This window comes from Sapajus apella, unplaced genomic scaffold (genome assembly GCF_009761245.1).
Source record: "Sapajus apella isolate SASKATOON/1434 unplaced genomic scaffold, GSC_monkey_1.0 scaffold1, whole genome shotgun sequence".
NCBI lineage: Eukaryota > Metazoa > Chordata > Mammalia > Primates > Cebidae > Sapajus > Sapajus apella.
Genome location: NW_022436941.1, coordinates 26,336,186 through 26,348,957, shown reverse-complemented (window position 1 = coordinate 26,348,957; position 12,772 = coordinate 26,336,186). Strand labels below are relative to the sequence as shown.

At 39.2% G+C, this 12,772-nt stretch overlaps 1 protein-coding gene across 4 annotated transcripts in view; it reads left to right on the top strand.

The window, feature by feature from the left end:
- Positions 1-12,772, top strand: part of KCNN2 (potassium calcium-activated channel subfamily N member 2) — a 150,948-nt gene that overhangs the window by 32,301 nt on the left and 105,875 nt on the right. The window lies entirely within an intron of this gene.

Sequence of the window (12,772 nt, the reverse complement as noted above, 5' to 3'; positions counted from 1 at the left end):
TTTGTTGTTGTTTTTGAATGAATACATTTGTGTGCATTTTTGTTTGGGGCCATGATCCCAAAAATATCCTAAAACTGAAATTGGAAGTTAATTGTCACGGGTTATGTGAAGATTCTGGTGGGAAATGGACCATATACTGTTCTATGATGGAGCCTCCTCTGACCTTCTCTGTATTTTCTCAGCATTTTCTTTTCTTCTCGGTTATAGTACTTCCACAAGGAAACATTTAAATGTAAATTTAAATATAAATCCTTCATGTATATTACTCTTTAGCATCAAACACTGAGAGGCTTTTTAATCCATGTATCCACAAAACCTTACCAGTAGAATCATTCAGTGAGTGAATGAAAGAAAAGAGAGCTTGGTTTTATTGAATATTTGGTTTAAAGGTTAGCCAAGAAATCTTGTTTATTTTTGTTCATGCTTTTGAAAACAGTTATGTAATGTAATGGCGCAAAGTTTTGTCTTAGTAAGCAGAATATTTTAGATGTAAATTAGATTCACTGTGTTTGGCTGTGTACACTGTCATTCAGAACATCAGTGATTACTTTCTAGTTTTGAAGTTTTGTACATGTAGACTGTTAGGAGGATGTATTTGGATGTCTGACAACCTCATTTATTCTCATTCTTCGCTCCTCTTTTAACCATAAAAACTGTTTTTATTATTAACTAACTTATATTCATATAGTCACATGTCTCCAAAGTAAAAAAAAAAAAAAAAAACACTAAATATTGTATAATTAAAAGTCTCCCATCCATTTCTAGGGCTCAGCTGCTGAGTTCACCTTCCCTAAGTGACTTCTTAATTTCTGGGGTATTTTTTCAGAAAGATATTTTATGCACATACAAATACAAATATACCTTTCACCCTTTAACAGATCTGCACAAATAATAGCATATACTTTGCTTAAAAAAAAAATCAGTACTTACTTGATGTCTCTTTTTAATAGTATATAACATGTTTCTTCATCCTTTTTTAATGGCATACTACTATGCATTTTGTGGCCATTCATAATTCATTTAACCCATTTCCCTGCTAGATTATTCATATTATTTCCAGTCTTTTACTAATATACAAGCAGTGTTGTAACAAAGTCATGTACATTCACTGTTTTTCACTCTTACAAATATATTGATATGACAGATTTTATTCTAAGGAAGTTGAATTACATTATCTAAATGAATGTATGCTTGTAACCTGATAAATCGCTCTCCTCAGATTGTACCAGTTTACACACCTGCTTGTGATATATGCAAGTACTGTTTCCTCAAGCAGTCAGTGGTATAACATGTTATAAAACTTTTACCGCCTAGTCAATCTGACAGGTCAGAAAATGGTATCTCATTTTCTTCTTCTGATTGAGATTGGGCATCTCTTTCTATAAGTTTAAGAGCCATTTTTATTTCATTTTCCATGACCTAAGGCTTATATCCTGTGTTCATTTTTCTACTGTGCTGCTTGTCTCTTTCTTAATGTTTAGGAACTTTTATGTATTAGGGAGATTAGTCCTTTGTGATAGGAGTTGTGAACATTTTTTCCCATGGTTTGGTGTTTGTCTTTTTACTCTATTGTAGTTTTGGTTAGTTGTGGAAAACAAAATTTTAATGCAGTCAAATATATCAGTGTTTTCTCTTAAGACTCTGGAGTTTATGTCAAAAAAGCCTTCCTTTCTCCAAGGTTACAGCATAACTCTTAGCTGATTTCTTTTAGTATATTATTATTTTCACTTTCATATCCAGATCTTTCAAACACAGAATGTTTTTGGTATGGATATGAGGCACGGGCTTACCTCTGCATTTCTCTAGGTGGTCCTTAGTTGTCTTCAAATCATTGTTACGTGAGCTATATTTTCTCCACTGATTGGGAGTTTACCTTTGTATTATTATGAAATTCCCAGTCTATTGGGAAAGTCTATTAGACTTTCTGTTCTGTTTCATTGGACTTTCATTTATATTAAGTGCCAATACCACCTGGTTTTATTAATTTGTTTTAAAACTTATGTGGTTGCTTCTCCCTTGTTACTTTTCCTTTTCAGAAGTTTCCTATTCTACCTATACTTACTTTCCTAGCAAATAAAATGACTAAAATTATTTTTTCTCAATGTGTAATTTTTAAGCCCCCGTTTTGTGCTGACCAATGCCCTGGATTATTTTCTAGAAAGTAAACTCAAGCTGTTTAATGAACTGTCCCAGACTGCAAGAGCTTGCAGTTACATTTCAGGGGAAAAACACATGCAGAAGGTAGATAGGAGAGGGGTTCTGGAGCTGAGCTTCTTCTGGTGCACACAGGTTACCTTATAGTGGGCAGGCCTCTCCTGCTGAAGTCCAGCCCCTCTTCGCTGATGGCTGTCACTGCTAACTAATCTATGACAATGAGCTTGAAGTATGTTACATTTGGTTATCTGAGCAAATACAAAACAGTTGCACTGGAAAGTTCAAGCTTGTGGTGGGACATATTCTGAGGGCATTTTCGGTGTTATGCCTACAAGTTACTTTAGAACTCTGGCCAAGACTACTAACCATCACTTTAGAATAAAGGTAGATTAGCCTGTTTTTTTGCCCTAAAAGCTTTCATCTCTTAAAACATCAGGATTGAAAATGAGTATCAAAGAACTAAATAATATTAGTTCTCCTCATTACTTTAACTCCCCTACAGGTGAGCTTAAAACAGATCATATATATCCTAAAGATTATATGGAATATAACGAGAATATTTCTACAGTTAGATTTTCATACTTGACATTGAATGAGTTGTTGAATGCCTGTGATTTTGAGAATATTTTCATTTTTTTAATAGAATTGATACATTAATGTATCTCTCAACCTGGTACATACCATTGTACAGTTTTTAATTGACAGCACTTGCCCTTGTCTCCTAGGACAGTTCTTTCCTTCCTGCTTCTCTCCCTGCTGCTTTTCTGATCCTCTTATTTCCTGACCTTCCAAATGCCCTCCACATGTGGGCTTCTTCAGGACTTGGCCTTGAGTACTATTTTGTTCTCTTCACTGTCCTTAATTTTTCCTTTGATCTCATTAAACAACCTAAATAACACTCTTCTGAAATTTATTTCAGTAGTCCAGACTTCTCTTTTGAGTGACCTGCACAACATTCTCCTAGCTTGGTGTACATTCTCAGATGTGAGTGGCCAAAATAAAACCTTTTATTTCTTACATTCCTTTCCTCCCTCTGGCCCCGGGCCCATTGTACCCAGCAAATGGCACCACAATCCGCTGTATTTTTCAGGTTAGAAATTCAATAGCCATGTATGAGTCTTCTCTTTCTTTTATTGCTCCCACATTAAGCCCATCAGCAAGTTCTGACAAGACTACATTTTTTATTGTTGATGTTTAGATGGTAGTCAGTATTTTATTATTTGATGAATCAGGAGAAAGCGCTTTTTGCTTTCTTAAGGGAGAAGAGGAAAACTAAGAGGGAAAAACTGAAAACATTACATAGGTGTTTTTCTATGCCATACAGCATTTTTCTTTATGGAAGAACTGAAAACTTTATGTGTGCCTCTAGTAAATGGATTTTTTATTAACTTGTATTTTAGGTTCAAGGGTACATGTACAGGTTTGTTATATAGATAAATTGTGTGTTGGGGGGTTTGGGGTACATATTGTTACATCATGTAGGTAATAAAGCACAATACCCAATAGTTAGTCTTTTGATCCTCACCTTCCTCCCACCCTCTACCCCCAAGTGGACCGTGGTGTCTATCATTTCCTTCTTTGTGTCCTTGTGTACTCAGTGTTTCACTTCCACTTATAAGAATATGTGGTATTTGATTTTGTTTTTTCTTTTTTGAGATGGAGTCTTGTTCTTTTGCTGAGGCTGGAGTGCAGTGACACGATCTTGGTTCACTGCAGCCTCTGCCTCCCAGATTCCAGTGATTCTCCTGCCTCGCCTCCTGGATAGCAGGCGCATGCCAGCATGCACAGATAATTTTTGTATTTTTAGTAGAGACGGGATTTTGCCATGTTGGCCAGGCTGGTCTCGAACTTCTGACCTCAGGTGATCCACCTGCCTCGGCCTCCCAAAGTGCTGGGATTACAGATGTGAGGCACCGTGTCTGGCTCGTATTTGATTTTCTACTCCTGCGTTGATTCATTTAGGATAATGGCCTCCAGTCCCATCCATGCTGCTGCAAATGATATGATACTCTTTCTATGGCTGTGCAGTATTCCATAGTATATACATACCATGTTTTCTTTATTTACTCTACCAGTGAAGGGCATTTAGGTTGATTCCATGTCTTTGCTATTGTGAATACTGCTGCAGTGAACATATGTGTGTATGTGTCTTTATGGTGGAATGATTTATATTCTTTTGAGTATGTACTCAATAATCGGATTGTAGGGTCTACTGGTGATTCTCTTTATGGCTGAACTAATTTACATTCCTACCAGAAGTGTGTAAGTATTCTTTTTCTTTGCAACCTCATCAGCATCTGTTATTTTTCAATTTTTTTGAGATGGAGTTTTGCTCTTGTTGTCCAGGCTGGAGAGCAATGCTGTGATCTCGGCTCACTGTAACATCTGCTTCCTGAGTTCAAGTGATTCTCCTGCCTCAGCATCCTGAGTAGCTGGGATTACAGGCACCCACCACCACACCTGCTAATTTTTGTATTTTGAGTAGAGATGGGCTTCACCATGTTGGCCAGGCTTGTCTTGAACTCCTGACATCAAATGATCTGCCCGCCTCGGCCTCAAATTGCAGGGATCACAGGCATGAGCCAGCATGCCTGGCCACATCTGTTATTTTTAAATTTTGTAATAATAGCCATTCACTGGTATGAAGTAGTATCTCATTGTGGTTTTGATTTGCCTTTCTCTGATGATTAGTGATGATGAGCATTTTTCATGTGCTTGTTGGCTGCACATATATCTAATTTTTGAATAGAGTCTGTGTATGTCCTTTGCATACTTTTTAATGGAGTTGTTTGTTTCCCGTAATTTTGTTTAAGTTTCTTATAGATGTTGAATATTAGATCTTTGTCAGAGGCATAATTTGAAAATATTTTCTTCCATCCTATATGTTGCCTGTTTGCTCTGTTCATAGTTTCCTTTGCTCTGCAGCAGCTCATTAGTTTAGTTAGGTCCCATTTGTCAATTTATATTTTCATTGCAATTGCTTTTGGTATCTTCATCATGAAATATTTTCCAGGTCCTATGTCCAGAATGATATTTTCTAGGTGATTGTACAGGGTTTTTATTGTTTATGGTTTTACATTTAAGTGTATAACCCATCTAGAGTTGATTTTTGTATATCATATAAAGAAGGGATCCAGTTTCAATCTTCTACTTGTGGCTAGCCAGTTTTCTCAGCACCATGGATCAAATGTGGCATTATTTCTGAGCTCTGTAGTCTGCTCCATTGAACTGTGTCTGTTTTTGTACCAGTGCCATGCTGTTTTGGTGACTGTAGCCTTGTAATACAGTTTGAAGTTGAGTAATGTGATACCCCAGCATTGTTCTTTTTACTTAGGATTGCTTTGGCTACTCAGGCTTTTTTTGGTTCTATATGAATTTTGGGATAGTTTTTTCTGTTTCTGTGAATACTGTGATTAACAGTTTGATAGGAATAGCACTGATTCTGCAAATTGCTTTGAGCAGAATGGCTATTTTAACAATAATGATTCTTTCTATCCATGAGCATGGAAGGCTTTACCATTTGTTTATGTCATCTCTACTTTCTTTGGGCAGTGTTTTGTAATATTCATCATAGAGATCTTTCACCGTCTTGTTTATCTGTATTTCCAGGTATTTTATTCTTTTTGTGGTCATTATGAATGGGATTGTGTTTTTGATTTGCCTCTCAACTTAAATGCTGTTGGTGTATAGGAATGCTACTGATTTTTATAGAGTGATTTTGTTTCTTGAAAGTTTGCTAAAGTTGTTTATTGAATCAATGAGCTTTCAGACAGAGACTATGGAGTTTTCTAAGTATAAAATCATATCATCTGCAAACAGGAATAGTTTGACTTCCTCTCTTCCTATTGGGATCCCTTTTATTTCTTTCTCTTACATGATTGCTCTGGCTAAGACTTCCAGTACTATGTTGAATAGGAGTGGTAAAAGTGGACATCCTTGTTTTGTGCCAGTTTTCTAAGAAATGCTGCCAACTTTAGCCTATTCCACAAGATGTTGGCTGTGGGTTTGCCATAGTTTGCTCTTATTATTTTGAAGTATGTTCCTTCAGTGCCTAGTTTGTTGAGAGTTTTTAACATGAAGATCTGTTGAGTTTTACAGAAAGTCTTTTCTGCATGTATTGATGAGATTGGGTGTGTTCAGGGTGGTGGCCATAGACCTTTGTGCATCTATTGAGAGAACCGTGGTTTTTGTTTTTCCCTCTGTTTATCTAATGAATCACGTTTAATGATTTACATATATTGAACCGGCCTTGCATCCAGAGATAAAGCATACTTGATTGTGCTGGATGAGCTATTTGATGTGTTGCTGGATTCTGGTTGCTAGTATTTATTGAGAATTTTTGCATTCATGTTCATCATGAGTAGTGATGTGAAGTTTTATTTTTTTTTATTTTTTTTCTTTTATTTTTATTATTTATTTATTTTTTTTTATTTTTCCCATTTATTTATTTTATTGCATTTTAGGTTTTGGGGTACATGTGAAGAACATGCAAAATTGTTGCATAGGAACACACGTGGCAGTGTGATTTGCTGCCTTCCTCCCCATCACCTACATCTGGCATTTCTCCCCTTGCTATCTCTCCCCAGCTACCCACCCCCCACCGTCCCTCCTCTATTTCCCCCCAACTGACTCCAGTGTGTAGTGCTCCCCTCCCTGTGTCCATGTGTTCTCATTGTTTAACACCCGCCTATGAGTGAGAACATGCGGTGTTTGATCTTCTGGTCTTCTGTCAGTTTGCTGAGAATGATGGTTTCCAGGTTCATCCATGTCCCTACAAAGGACCCACACTCATCGTTTTTGATGGCTGCATAATATTCCATGGTGTATATGTGCCACATTTTCCCTATCCAGTCTATCGTCGATGGGCATTTGGGTTGATTCCAGGTCTTTGCTATTGTAAACAGTGCTGCAATGAACATTCGTGTACACGTGTCCTTATAGTAGAACGATTTGTAATCCTTTGGATATATACCCAGTAATGGGATTGCTGGGTCAAATGCAATTTCTATTTCTAGGTCTTTGAGGAATCGCCACACTGTCTTCCACATTGGTTGAACTAATTTACACTCCCACCAACAGTGCAAAAGTGTTCCTATTTCTCCACATCCTCTCCAGCATCTGTTGTCTCCAGATTTTTTAATGATCGCCATTCTAACCGGCGTGAGATGGTATCTCATTGTAGTTTTGATTTGCATTTCTCTGATGACCAGTGATGATGAGCATTTTTTCATATGTTTGTTGGCCTCACGTATGTCTTCTTTTGAGAAGTGTCTGTTCATATCCTTTGCCCACTTTTGAATGGGCTTGTTAGTTTTTTTCTTGTAAATCTGCTTTAGTTCTTTGTAAATTTTGGATATCAGCCCTTTGTCAGATGGGTAAACTGCAAAAATTTTTTCCCAATCTGTTGGTTGCCGATTCACTCTAATGATTGTTTCTTTTGCTGTGCAGAAGCTGTGGAGTTTGATTAGGTCCCATTTGTCTATTTTGGCTTTTGTTGTCAATGCTTTTGGCGTTTTGGTCATGAAGTCCTTGCCTACACCTACGTCCTGAATGGTTTTGCCTAGATTTTCTTCTAGGGTTTTTATGGTGTTAGGTCTTATGTTTAAGTCTTTAATCCATCTGGAGTTAATTTTAGTGTAAGGTGTCAGGAAGGGGTCCAGTTTCTGCTTTCTGCACATGGCTAGCCAGCTTTCCCAACACCATTTATTGAACAGGGAGTCCTTTCCCCATTGCTTGTTTTTGTCTGGTTTGTCAAAGATCAGATGGTTGTAGATATGTTGTGTTGCCTCCGGGACCTCTGTTCTGTTCCATTGGTCTATATCTCTGTTTTGGTACCAGTACCATGCTGTTTTGATTACTGTAGCCTTGTAGTATAGTTTGAAGTCTGGTAGTGTGATGCCCCCCGCTTTGTTCTTTTTGCTTAGAATTGACTTGGCTATGCGGGCTCTCTTTTGGTTCCATATGAAGTTTAAGGTGGTTTTTTCCAGTTCTGCAAAGAAGGTCATTGGTAGCTTGATGGGGATAGCATTGAATCTGTAAATTACTTTGGGCAGTATGGCCATTTTCACGATATTGATTCTTCCTAACCATGAACATGGGATGTTTCTCCATCTGTTTGTGTCCTCTCTTATTTCGTTGAGCAGTGGCTTGTAGTTCTCCTTGAAGAGGTCCTTTACATTCCTTGTTAGTTGTATTCCTAGGTATTTTATTCTCTTTGTGGCAATTGTGAATGGAAGTTTGTTCTTGATTTGGCTCTCTTTAAGTCTGTTACTGGTGTATAGGAATGCATGTGATTTTTGCACATTGATTTTGTATCCTGAGACTTTGCTGAACTTGCTTATCAGTTTCAGGAGGTTTGGGGCTGAGACGATGGGGTCTTCTAGATATACAATCATGTCGTCTGCAAATAGAGACAATTTGACTTCCTCCTTTCCTATTTGAATGCCCTTTATTTCTTTTTCTTGCCTGATTGCTCTGGCTAGAACTTCTAATACTATATTGAATAGCAGTGGTGAGAGAGGGCATCCTTGTCTGGTGCCACATTTCAAGGGGAATGCTTCCAGTTTTTGCCCATTCAGTATGATATTGGCTGTTGGTTTGTCATAAATAGCTTTTATTATTTTGAGATACGTTCCATTGATACCTAGCTTACTGAGTGTTTTTAGCATAAAGGGCTGTTGAATTTTGTCAAAGGCCTTCTCTGCATCAATTGAGATAATCATGTGGTTTTTGTCTTTGGTTCTGTTTATGTGGTGAATTACGTTTATAGACTTGCGTATGTTGAACCAGCCTTGCATCCCCGGGATGAAGCCTACTTGATCATGGTGGATAAGCTTTTTGATGTGCTGTTGCAATCGGCTTGTCAGTATTTTATTGAAGATTTTTGCATCTATGTTCATCATGGATATTGGCCTGAAGTTTTCTTTTCTTGTTGAGTCTCTGCCGGGTTTTGGAATCAGGATGATGTTGGTCTCATAAAATGATTTGGGAAGAATTCCCTCTTTTTGTATTGTTTGGAATAGTTTCAGAAGAAATGGTACCAGCTCCTCTTTGTATGTCTGGTAGAATTCAGCTGTGAACCCATCTGGACCTGGGCTTTTTTTGGGTGGTAAGCTCTTAATTGCTGCCTCAACTTCAGACCTTGTTATGGGTCTGTTCAGGGTTTCTGCTTCTTCCTGGTTTAGGCTTGGCAGGAGGCAAGTGTCCAGGAATTTATCCATTTCTTCCAGGTTTATTAGTTTGTGTGCATAGAGTTGCTTGTAATAATCTCTGATGATGGTTTGAATTTCTGTGGAATCTGTGGTGATATCCCCTTTATCGTTTTTTATTGCATCAATTTGGTTATTCTCTCTTTTCTTTTTTATTAATCTGGCTAGTGGTCTGTCTATTTTGTTGATCTTTTCAAAAAACCAGCTCCTGGATTTATTGATTTTTTGAAGGGTTTTTTGTGTCTCTATCTCCTTCAGTTCTGCTCTGATCTTAGCTATTTCTTGTCTTCTGCTAGACTTTGAGTTTTTTTGATCTTGCTCCTCTAGCTCTTTTAGTTTTGACGATAGGGTGTCCATTTTTTATCTCTCCTTGTTTCTCATGTGGGCACTTATTGCTATATATTTTCCTCTAGAGACTGCTTTAAATGTGTCCCAGAGATTCTGGTATGTTGTGTCTTCATTCTCGTTGGTTTCGAAGAACATCTTTATTTCTGCCTTCATTTCATTGTTTATCCAGTCAACATTCAAGAGCAAGTTGTTCAGTTTCCATGAAGCTGTGTGGTTCTGAGTTAGTTTTTGAATTCTGAGTTCTAGCTTGATTGCACTGTGGTCTGAGAGACTGTTTGTTACGATTTCCGTTCTTTTGCATTTGCTAAGGAGTGATTTACTCCCAATTATGTGGTCAATTTTAGAGTAGGTGTGATGTGGTGCTGAGAAGAATGTATATTCTGTGGATTTGGGGTGGAGAGTTCTGTAAATGTCTATTAGGTTTGCTTGGTCCAGGTCTGAGTTCAAGTCCTGGATATCCTTGTTAATTTTCTGTCTGGTTGATCTATCTAATGTTGACAATGGGGTGTTAAAGTCTCCAACTATTATTGTGTGGGAGTCTAAGTCTCTTTGTAAGTCATTAAGAACTTGCCTTATGTATCTGGGTGCTCCTGTATTGGGTGCATATATATTTAGGATCGTTAGCTCTTCTTGTTGCATTGATCCTTTTACCATTATGTAATGTCCCTCTTTGTCTCTTATGATCTTTGTTGCTTTAAAGTCTAATTTATCCGAGATGAGAATTGCAACTCCTGCTTTTTTTTGCTCTCCATTTGCTTGGTAAATCTTCCTCCATCCCTTTATTTTGAGCCTTTGTGTATCCTTGCATGTGAGATGGGTTTCCTGGATACAGCACACTGATGGGTTTTGTCTTTTTATCCAATTTGCCAGTCTGTGTCTTTTGATTGGGGCATTTAGTCCATTTACATTTAGGGTTAATATTGTTATGTGTGAATTTGATACTGCCATTTTGGTGCTAGCTGGCTGTTTTGCCCTTTAGTTGAGCTGGTACTTGTTGTTCCTTTATATGTGTAGAGCCTCTTTCAGGAGCTCTTGTAGAGCTGGCCTGGTGGTGACGAAATCTCTGAGTACTTGCATGTTCCCAAAGGATTTTATTTTTCCTTCACTTATGAAGCTTAGTTTGGCTGGATAGGAGATTCTGGGTTGAAAGTTCTTTTCTTTAAGGATGTTGAATATTGGCCCCCATTCTCTTCTGGCTTGTAGGGTTTCTGCTGAGAGATCTGCTGTGAGTCTGATGGGCTTCCCTTTATGGGTAACCTGACCTTTCTCTCTGGCTGCCCTTAGTATTTTCTCCTTCTTTTCGACCCTGGTGAATCTGACGATTACGTGCCTTGGGGTTGCTCTTCTTGACGAATATCTTTGTGGTGTTCTCTGTATTTCCTGGACTTGAATGTTTGCCTGCCTTGCTAGGTTGGGGAAGTTTTCCTGGATAATATCCTGAAGAGTATTTTCCAGCTTGGATTCATTCTCTTCGTCGCATTCAGGTACGCCTATCAAACGTAGATTAGGTCTTTTCACATAGTCCCACATTTCTTGGAGACTTTGTTCATTCCTTTTTACCCTTTTTTCTCCAGTCTTGCCTTCCCGTTTTATTTCATTGAGTTGATCTTCGACCTCTGATATCCTTTCTTCTGCTTGGTCCATTCGGCTGTTGATACTTGTGCATGCTTCACGAAGTTCTCGTGTTGCATTTTTCAGCTCCATCAATTCACTTATATTCCTTTCTATTTTGTCCATTCTTGTTAGCATTTCGTCAAATCTTTTTTCAAGGTTCTTAGTTTCTTTGCATCTGGTTAGAACATGTTCTTTAAGTTCAAAGAAGTTTATTACTACCCACCTTCTGAATTCTGATTCTGTCATTTCATCACACTCGTTCTCCATCCAACCTTGTTCCCTTGCTGGTGAGGAGTTGTGATCCCTTTTAGGAGGAGAGGTGTTCTGGTTTCGGGTGTTTTCACCCTTTTTGCGCCGGTTTCTTCCCATCCTTAAGGATTTGTCCACCTGTCGACTTTGTAGTTGCTGGCTTTCAGATTGGGTCTCAAATCTTTCAGATTGACGTTCTGTTTGTTGATGATGAGGTTATTTCTGCTTCTTGGTTTTCCTTCTGACAGTCTGGCCCCTCTGCTGTAGGTCTGCTGAGGTTCACTCCAGGCCCTGCTTGCCTGGGGTTCACCTGCAGCAGCTGTTGAACCGCAAGGGTTGTTACCAGTTTTCTTCTTCTGCTATCTTTGTCCCAGACGGATACCCGCCTAGTGTCAATCTGATCTCTCTTTTATGAGGTGTCTTTTTGGATATATAGGGGTCAGGCAGCTGCTTGAGGAGACTGTCTTTTCTTTATAGGAGCTCAAATGGTGAGTTGTGAGCTCTGTTGTTGTTCATTCAGAGCTGCTGGGCAGGTACTTTTAGGTCTGCTGCAGCTGAACTCATAAACTGCTTTTTGTTCCCAGGTGCTCTGTCCCAGGGATTTAGGGCTTTATTTATGAGTTTCCATTATGCTGCCGCCTTCTTTTTTTTTTTTTTTCCTTCAGACCTGCGCAGCCCAGCAAGGAGGCCGCCTAGTCACTGTCGGCCTATGGCAGCTTTGCTGAGCTGCTGTGGGCTGCGCCCCGCTGCCGAGTGAACTTTCCCGCAGTCCTGATTATATGGGTGTAGTTAGAACTGCTTTCGCGATGGTGGCCCGCCTCTGTTGGGGCGGAGTCTCTGCTGTGGCGGGTTGCCTTGGCAACGGCGGGCTGCCTCAGCAATGGCGGGTTGCCTTGGCAACGGCGGGCTGCCTCGGTAATGGCGGACGCCCCTCCCCGACAGAGCTGGACCGTCCCGGGTTCAGCTGCGCTTGCTGTGAAAGTCTCAATCCAGAGTTTCTGGTTGCTGTTCTTTTGTGGGGGTGGGGCCAGCCGAGCCTGATCGCCTGGCTCCCTGCCTCAGAGCCTTTTTTAAGTTGGTGTTCCAGTCGCCTGTTGAAGTGGCGCCAGGGTCTGTTTGTTTTCCCCTGTGGCCACTCACTGTGCTGGCTTAAACAGCGGCACTGAGGTTTGTGGCACTTTTTTTTTTTTTTTTTTTTT